The sequence below is a fragment of the Babylonia areolata genome, chromosome 2 (assembly GCF_041734735.1).
Source record: "Babylonia areolata isolate BAREFJ2019XMU chromosome 2, ASM4173473v1, whole genome shotgun sequence".
Classification (NCBI taxonomy): domain Eukaryota; kingdom Metazoa; phylum Mollusca; class Gastropoda; order Neogastropoda; family Buccinidae; genus Babylonia; species Babylonia areolata.
Genome location: NC_134877.1, coordinates 54,701,717 through 54,711,716, shown reverse-complemented (window position 1 = coordinate 54,711,716; position 10,000 = coordinate 54,701,717). Strand labels below are relative to the sequence as shown.

Genomic DNA, 10,000 nt, shown 5'->3' with positions numbered 1-10,000 from the left:
TAGTGTAGTGTAGTGCAGAACAAAGCAGTGTAGTGTAGTGTAGTACAGAACAAAGCAATGCAGTGTAGTGTAGTGCAGTACAGAACAAAGCAGTGTAGTGTAGTGTAGTGCAGAACAAAGCAGTGTAGTGTAGTGTAGTGCAGTACAGAACAAAGCAGTGTAGTGTAGTGTAGTGTAGTACAGAACAAAGCAGTGTAGTGTAGTGTAGTGCAGAACAAAGCAGTGTAGTGTAGTGTAGTACAGAACAAAGCAGTGTAGTGTAGTACAGAACAAAGCAGTGTAGTGTAGTGCAGAACAAAGCAGTGTAGTGTAGTGTAGTGTAGTACAGAACAAAGCAGTGCAGTGTAGTGTAGTGCAGAACAAAGCAGTGTAGTGTAGTGTAGTACAGAACAAAGCAGTGCAGTGTAGTGTAGTGCAGTACAGAACAAAGCAGTGTAGTGTAGTGTAGTACAGAACAAAGCAGTGTAGTGTAGTGTAGTGCAGAACAAAGCAGTGTAGTGTAGTGCAGAACAAAGCAGTGTAGTGTAGTGTAGTGTAGTGTAGTGCAGTACAGAACAAAGCAGTGCAGTGTAGTGCAGAACAAAGCAGTGTAGTGTAGTGTAGTGTAGTGCAGAACAAAGCAGTGTAGTGTAGTGCAGAACAAAGCAGTGCAGTGTAGTGCAGAACAAAGCAGTGTAGTGTAGTGTAGTGTAGTGTAGTGTAGTGAAGTGCAGTACAGAACAAAGCAGTGTAGTGTAGTGCAGAACAAAGCAGTGTAGTGTAGTGTAGTGCAGAACAAAGCAGTGCAGTGTAGTGCAGAACAAAGCAGTGTAGTGTAGTGTAGTGTAGTGTAGTGTAGTGCAGTACAGAATAAAGCAGTGCAGTGTAGTGCAGAACAAAGCAGTGTAGTGTAGTGTAGGGTAGTGCAGTACAGAACAAAGCAGTGTAGTGTAGTGTAGTACAGAACAAAGCAGTGTAGTGTAGTGTAGTACAGAACAAAGCAGTGCAGTGTAGTACAGAACAAAGCAGTGCAGTGTAGTGTAGTGCAGTACAGAACAAAGCAGTGTAGTGTAGTGTAGTGCAGCGCGGAGCAGTGCAGTGCAATACAGAGTGAAGTGGAGTGGATTGGATTGGGACACGTTTTGTCACAACTGATTTCACTGTGTGAAATACGGGCGGCTCTCCCCAAGAAGAGTCAGTGGTCACAGTGCAGCACCACCGTTTTCCCTTTTTTTTTCTTCTTTTTTTCTTCTTCCTGCTTTTTCTTTCTTTCTTTTTTTTCATTTGCTTGCCAAGCGTGTTTGCTTGTTACTATCAAAGTGGATTGTTTTCCTACAGAGTTTCATCAGGGACAATCGTTTCGTTGTTGCTGCGGGTCTCTCCACGGTGCGCTAAGCACAAGCTGCATACACAGGACCTCCGTTTCACTATCGTCTCTTACCAAAGACTAGTACCCAGGCCACTACTCAAGGTCTAGTAAAGGGATGGGAAGTTAACAAAAATATATATTTCAAAACTCCAGGTACTTATATGAGACTGCAAGCCGTGAACACTCGCTTCCTAGTTGGGCGAATTCTGAATTAATTGTCCCTCTAACATCCCATCCCACTGACCCCGAAAGTCTGGAACCTCTTGGTGGCATACATCCCACCACCACCACCACCACCACCACTACCACCCTTTATGACCGTAAACCAGAGCACGGACAGATAATGAATGAGACAACACCAACTGTCAATGATCCGCAGTTCACGCCTTTTATCACATCATCACGACAAGGTACCTTCCCCAGCATGGTCAGCTAAAAACAGAGAGAGAGAGACTGAGACAGAGACAGAGAGACAGAGAGAGACAGACAGGCAGGCAGACAGACAGAATGAAAAGTGGGGTTCATCAGGAACCAGTAGTGTTGTGGACACAAGTGTGCATCCTCATCATTTCCTGAAGGCTGAGCAGTGGTGGTGATGGTGGTGGTGGGTGATAGTGATGGTGGTGGTGATAGTGATGGTGGTGGTGGTGGTGGTGATGGTGGTGATGGTGGTGGTGATGATAGTGATGGTGGTGGTGATGATGATGGTGGTGGTGGTGGTGGTGGTGGTGGTGATGGTGGTGATGATGGTGGTGGTGGTGATGGTGGTGGTGGAAATGATGGTGGCGGTGGTGGTGGTGGTGGTGATGATGATGATGGTGGTGGTGGTGGTGGTGGTGGTGATGGTGGTGATGATGGTTGTGGTGGTGGTGGTGATGATGATGGTGGTGGTGGTGGCGGTGGTGGTGGTGATGATGGTGATGGTGGTGATGATGGTGGTGATGGTGGTGGTGATGGTGGTGGTGGTGGTGATGGTGGTGATGATGGTCGTGGTGATGATGGTGATGATGGTGGTGGTGGTGATGATGGTGGCGGTGGTGGTGGTGATGGTTGTGGTGGTGGTGGTGGTGGTGGTGGTGGTGATGATGGTGATGGTGGTGATGATGGTAGTGATGGTGATGGTGGTGGTAGTGATGGTGATGGTGATGATGGTGGTGGTGGTGATGATGGTGGTGGTGGTGGTGGTGGTAGTGATGGTGATGGTGGTGGTGGTGGTGATGATTGTGACGGTGGTGTGGTGATGGTGGTGGTGGTGGTGGTAGTGATGGTAATGGTGGTGGTGATGTTGGTGATTGTGACGGTGGTGTGGTGATGGTGGTGGTGGTGGTGGTAGTGATGGTGATGGTGGTGGTGGAGGTGGTGATTGTGACGGTGGTGGTGGTGATTGTGACGGTGGTGGTGATGGTGGTGGTGATGATGGTGGTGGTGGTGATTGTGACGGTGGTGTGGCGGTGGTGATGATGGTGGTGGTGATTGTGACGGTGGTGTGGTGAAGGGTGGTGGCAATACCAGGTAAAAGCGTCAAGTCAAAGCCATCACTTGATTGTATTCTGGTGCAGTGTTGGAAAAAATGAATGAATGAATGAAGAGCGCGTGACCACAGGGCAGCACCACCTTTCATTCTTTCTTCTCCCCCCCCCCCCCCCCCCCCCCTCCCCCCTTATTCTGTTAGCACGTGTTTTTGTTTTACAGTCAAAGTGGCGTGTGTTTGTTTTTCCGACAGAATTTTGCCAGGGTCATTCCTTTTGTTGTTGCACTGAGTAAGGTCTTTCCACGTGCGCCTAGCGCTTACATGCCGTTTATTTATCGTCTCTTTCTTTCACTATTATTATCATTTTACTTACTTATTTAGATATTCATCTATCTGTTTTTGTTGTGTTTTGGGGTTGTTTTTTTCTCTCCGCACTGTATTTTATTTCATTATCTATCTGCTTACCTTTTTTTTCTTTTTCTTCCCTTCAAAGCCTGACTGAGCGCGTTGGGTTACGCTGCTGGTCAGGCATCTGCTTGGCAGATGTGGTGTAGCGTATATGGATTTGTCAGAACACAGTGACGCCTCCTTGAGTAACTGAACTGAACTGAACTATCGTCTCATACGAAACCCTAGTACCCAGACCACCACTCAAGGTCTAGTGAAGTGAAGGGAAGTATATGAAAAAAAAATTATATATATATAGATATATATATTCTAAAAAATCCAGGTCCATGTGTAAGAACGGAAGCCGTGAACACTCGCTTCCTAGTTGGGCGAATAACCACTGGGCCACCACCGCTCATTTCCGAATTAATTGTCCCTCGAAACATCCCATCCCACTGACCCCGAAACTCTGGAACCTCTTGGTGGTCTACATCCCACCACCACCACCATCACCACCACCACGCTGTATGACCGCAGACAAGAGTACATGAAGATAATGACGGAATGCCTACTGTCAGTGGTGCTCACAAATCACGCCTTTAATCACGCTTAATCACGACACCCTCAGTCAGAGAAAGGCTGATTAGCTGACAACAGAGAAAAAAGAAAAAAGAGAGAGTGGAACTCACCAGGAACCATTAGCAGTGTGGACACACAGTGCATTGTCAACGTGTCCCAAGGGCAACGTGGATAGGGGATAGTGGTTGGGGTGGGGGTGGGGTGGATACCACGTGAAAGCGCAGATGATTATAGTGTAGTGTAGTGTAGTGTAGTGTAGCGCAGCGCAGTGTATTGCAGAGAGTGTTGAGTAGTGCAGTCCATTCCATCTCTCTCTCTCTCTCTCTCTCTCCCTCTCCCTCTGTGTGTGTGTGTGTGTGTGTGTGTGGATGGTTGGTTGGTTGGTTGGTTGGTTGGTTAGTTAGTTACACCTGGTCGTGTTCAGACCGACAATCGCCCTTGTAGAACATGGTCAGATTTGTTCAGACCTCCAGTCGCCCGTGTTAGGCACTATTTGATTCGTTCAGACCGACAGCCTCGTGTTCCACACGATTCGGTTCGTTTACGTCTACAGGAACCCTTGACAGACACGATTCGGTTCGTTTACGCCTACAGGAACCCTTGACAGACACGATTCGGTTCGTTTACGCCTACAGGAACCCTTGACAGACACGATTCGGTTCGTTTACGCCTACAGGAACCCTTGACAGACACGATTCGGTTCGTTTACGCCTACAGGAACCCTTGACAGACATGATTCGGTTCGTTTACGCCTACAGGAACCCTTGACAGACACGATTCGGTTCGTTTACGCCTACAGGAACCCTTGACAGACACGATTCGGTTCGTTTACGCCTACAGGAACCCTTGACAGACATGATTTGGTTCGTTCAGATCAACAGTTACCCTTATGAGGCATGCTTTGATTAGTTCAGACCTGCAGTTATCCTTGATTTGACTCGATTTAGTTAGACTTGATTTGATTCTTTCAGACCAACAAACACCCTGATGATATTGTTCATTGATAATACAGCCGAACTCGTAAGCCAAACCTTGAGCTATTCGTTCAAAGACGCCGGCAATCAAAATAATTTTTATTATGAATTACTATCAGCCATGACAGATTGTGTGCGCACGCGTGTGCGCGGGCGTGTGTATGTGTGTGTGCGCGCGCGCTTGCGCGTGTGTGCGCATGCGTGCGTGCGTGTGTGTGTGAGAGGAGGGTGGGGGGGGAATCGGGCGGGCGGGGTTCAGAATAATAACAAGCAACCCGCCGAAATGTCAGACACAGGGCACTCAAAACTTGAACGACCTCCCAGCATCCAGTGTGCACACGGACAGCGCGTCCTTTGAGGATGCACAGCTCCACGTGATCATACTTCTTTACGGGTCGTAAGATAATCCTGGTGTCCTTGATTATGTTGACTGTCGGCTGTTGTTGATGCACACTGAAACGTCTGATCACACACACACACACACACACACACACACACACACACACACACACACAAAAGAAGAGAAAAGAAATACTCTTCATTTAACTTTAATCAGTTTCTCATGCTTGCATTCCGATGTGCCGTGAAAACCTCCCAGGATGATTTGTGTTAATTAAAGGGGGAAATCCAACCCATGTAAAGTGAGGGGTGGCTGGGTGCAACAAAGGAAGATAAACCTTTTTTTTTTCCTTTTTTTTTTTTTTTCATTGTCACGACGCGATGCACATAATACAGCAAAGGTCGACACAGCGTTGCGCAATCACCCGGACAGTCCTTGCATGGCCCAATTAGGGCGATAAGACGCAAAAGCAAGACTGGCCTGACTCGAGCTATTTTCGTGGACAAAGTGTCCTCGCAAACAGGCGTGTCATCTTCCATCTTGTTAGGCGTCAGTTTATCATTCTCGCTGGAGATCTGGGTTCGTTTGCTTTTCTCCTGTGGGTCACGTCCTCTCTCTGTCTGAAGTTTTAAGTTCTTTTCTTTTCTGGGGATAAAAGAATAGATGTGATGAGTTGTTTTCTGCGCAGTGACGTCATTAATGCTCGCATTTCTGTGATGTAGGCTCCTTCGTGATTGGGTGAGTTAGAAACAACGTGATTTGAACAGAGCCATCTGAGAACACTGAAGATTCAACAGTAAAATATTTGATGTCGTTAGTTGTGAGCTCTGGTGATATAAGGGCGCAAATCACAATGATAATACTTAAAACAATTAAACAAAAAAGGGAACCAAAAAATGTAGTCAAATAAACTACCTTTCGATTACCCTTTTTTTCACGTTAATAAAAACGTACTTTCTGTTTTGTGTTCGTAATAAAGCGATGATCATCTATTACTCTCTGTTCGAATATTCAATGCTTCAGTTATGTATATTGCATATGGTCTCACTCTATGGTCATCATAATTCATTTTCAGCAAACCAATGAAACCCTCACTTGTTATGAAAATGAAACATTTTCCACGAATATCACCATATGCTTTGTAATAAAATACTAAAGAATGCATTTCATCCGCTCTTCGGAACCCACATATTGGACAAGGGGAAAGTGTGGCTTGGTCTGTATAAAAAAAAAAATTTTCAGGTGTGCATTAAAGCCAAGTGTTCAGTCTAAATCTGGCATATATTCTATCTATTCGTTACCACCCGATTATATTTATATCTATGTATCTCTGAGTGTGTTAGAGAGAGAGAGAGAGAGAGAGAGAGAGAGAGAGAATGAATGAATGAAACTGAAACTGAAACTGAAAAATGTTTTACTGCCATTGACACTACAGTCCTATTGGCATGGGACACATCAGAATAATCGTTTAACAACATAAAAACAAAAAAACAAAAACAGCATGAAAATATGAATCAAAGTCGCAGCAACAACCCTGCAAAGAAGAGTGAGAGACAGACAGACAGACAGACAGACAGAGCCAGACTGACACAAAGAGAGAGAGAGAACATTGGGTGAGACATATATTCAGTGTCGTCAGGAGTGTTATAAAACACGAGACGTATTTGGATCACTAGAATATTAGAATGCAAATCACAAAAAATAAAACCAAGAAAACTATTCCAATCGACTCATCAAATGCAAGCTTGCCATCTATATTTATCATAACTGCCTCCTCCCCCCCACCCTAACCCTCTATCCCCCCCCCCCCCCCCAAAAAAAAAAAAAAAAAAAATTTCGTTAATATTACACAATATCTGCATCATCAAATCTCATCGATTACATGTGTTCGTCTAAAACTATGCTGGGAACGTCATTCGTTCAATTAATTTGCGTGATGGTCATAAAAATGATGAGAGACAGAGAGAGAAACAGACAAAGAAAGAAATGAAAGAGTGCAGACAAGGGGGGCGTGAGAGACAGAGAGAGAGAGAGACGGGGGGAGGGGGGAGACAGACAGACAGACAGAGACACACACACAGAGAAGAGGTGAGACAGACAGACAGAGAAGGAGCAAGGTAGAGTTCTCCTTAGTGAATACAGCAGTAGGACCTCTTTGTCTGACACAATATTGACAGAGTAATCTCCTTGCCTGACAGAATAATCACTCTAGGGAGGCTTGGATCGTGTAGATCTTGTTGATGAAGTGGTTACTTGCATGGGCGTACAGAGAGAGAGAGAGGAGAGAGAACGAGAGTGAGAGAGAGGTGGAAAAAGGACAAGACACATTCATGTTTAACGACGGAATTACATAAGCAAGGTACATGGGTTTTTGGTGGTGGTGGTAGTTGGTTTTTGGTGTTGGTGTTTGGTTTTTGGTGGTGGTTATTTTTTTGTTTTTTGTTTTTCATCCAGCTCTCGCCTTAAAGAGGGGCTTACAAAAGAATCAAACTGTAAACATAAAGAGACAGAGACAAGAGACAGACAGACAGACAGAGGGACCAAGACACCAAAGGCAGAGATATTGAAAAAAAGAGGGACAAACAAACAGAGGGACAGGCAAAAAGCGGGTCTGACCCTCCCTCATGGCGAAGTGGTTAGCGTCACGTACTGACGACTGAGGACAGAGCGTGTGGATTAGAACCCCACACAGACACAAATGAATAAATAAAATAACGGTGGATTTCGTTCGGCCTTAGCCGCCTCCTATAAATACACTTGAAGGGTTCACACACACGAAAATGGGTGGCGCTCTCAGTGTAGCGACGCGCTGTCCCTGGGGAGAGCAGCCCGAATTTCACACAGAGAAATCTGTTATGACAACAACAAAAGAAAAGAGAAATACAAATACAAAACACAATACAAAAAGTCAAACACCATTAACTGTGAGCTTGCACAGTTTTCTTCAGAAGGGCGTGGTGAATCGATGCTCAACTTTAGGCAAAATGCGATGTATGTCGTCAATGTTATCACACCCATACATAACCAGGGGTGCTTTTGTGCAGGTGCACTTCCATTTGTTTTTGTTAATGAATAGAAATGGGGCTGCTGGAAGGCCGGACAGCCAATGTTGGACACTGGACACTGACCACTGCTCCCCCCACCCCCACCCCCCGAGTGGCCCCACGCGAGCAGCCAGCCCCTTCGCGAGACAGGTTTTCCCTTGGTTATACATAACTCGGTAGAAGCCTCAGTATCGCAAATACTCCACACGCGTAATCCACTGTACTCTTATGGTGCAGAAACTCTAAATGTCTAGCTGAGGTATAAGCTTTTTTCAAACGCTGTTCACGGTGAACGTGTGTACCTGAAACAGCCGTTTGTGTATTCACTGAGGAGAGTGGTAAACAATACATTATGCATACTGCTTGATTTAAATCGTCTTGAATTTTTTTTCGGGTTTTTTTTTGTTGGGGGGGGGGGAGGGCGGTGGGCCGGGGTGTAGTTTCATGAAACCATACCTGCTTTTATAAAGTGGTCCTCAATATGTTTTGTGCAGTCGAAGTGAACTTAGAAAAGGGTTCAGCTGCGGAAGAATGGCACTACACGGTGGTCGAGGGTCGCCCACTTCTTCATGAGACGAACGTGTCCCTTTTAGAATGGTGCTCACAAAGTTCTTGACCACCCCTGCTGGGTGTCTTCCCCTTCCTCTTCTTCTAGCATTGTCAGCGTCAGGTAGAATTCAAGTTTGTTTTTTCTTTATTTGCGAGTTGTTTTTAATATCTCTCTCTCTCTCTCTCTCTCTCTCTCTCTCTCTCTCTCTCTCTATATATATATATATATATATATATATATATATATAAACATACCGCATGACATGAGAAAATGGACGAAAAGGAGGAACGTTTCCGGATATGATTCGGCTTGTACAGACCAAACAGACAGGTCAATGAAGAAGAAGAGAAACAGAGACAAACTAAACACAGTTAAGATGACAGCAATGGGGAAAATATAATATATAACCGAAAAACAACAAATAAAAACACACCAAAAATAAACAACAACAACAACAACACCCCAAAATTGGACTGAGGAGGAAAAGGTGGGGGAGGGGGGTAGTTCGCGGAAGGCTGGCTAGCTGTCCGCAATTTAGTGACAACGAAAAGACAGGGAGGGTTAATGCCCGTCCCCACCCCAACCCATCCCCCTCCATAACCCCAAAAGGACTATCTGTCTATATATTGGGCTCTCTGAATCCACCGGAGACTTCTTGTTTCCTGGCCTACAGATGCCATCAGTGAACATTTCCATATTGACCCCTTACCTCCCTCCTTCCTCTCTCTTATACCAGGGGAAATTAAATTACCCAGAGAGAGAGAAAGGCAATCAAATGAGGGTGGGGTATAGAAAGGGTGGGCTAGGATGGGGGTGGGTGGGGGAAGAAATAAACAAGATGAAAATAAAAACATAGCAAAAGTAAAACAAACTAACAAACAAGATGTAAAACAAAACACAATAAAATGACAAAAACTAGAGAGACTGGATTAAAAAAGGAAAGGAAATGCAAATAGACAGAGATGTCAGAGTAATAGGAATAAAGCTGAAACAAAACAAAAACTGCAACAAAACAACAATTTTTTTTTTTTAAAGGGAGGGGGGGGGGTCGCTTGCTTGCTTTACTCATTACTTTCTTTTCAATATGTCACTGAAGGAGGTTTAATTCGGTTTGAGTCAACCTGTCGAGGATGTTCTCTTAGCTGTCGTTAGGCCTCAACGCTCATAAATGGACCCAAGCTTACATTCAAGCCAACAACAAAGTGATAACTGTATCGCCAATAGTTTCTCCACTGCTATGGGAACTCGTTTACGTTTTAGTCTTTTGTGAAGCTCTCTGACTCTCGGACTAGGGGGCAAGTTTGCGC

General features: G+C 45.0%; 1 protein-coding gene across 1 annotated transcript in view; it reads right to left on the bottom strand.

Annotated features, from left to right (window-relative positions):
- LOC143275304 (uncharacterized) overlaps positions 1–10,000 on the bottom strand; it is a 641,085-nt gene that overhangs the window by 620,442 nt on the left and 10,643 nt on the right. The gene's annotated exons all lie outside the window — the stretch shown is intronic.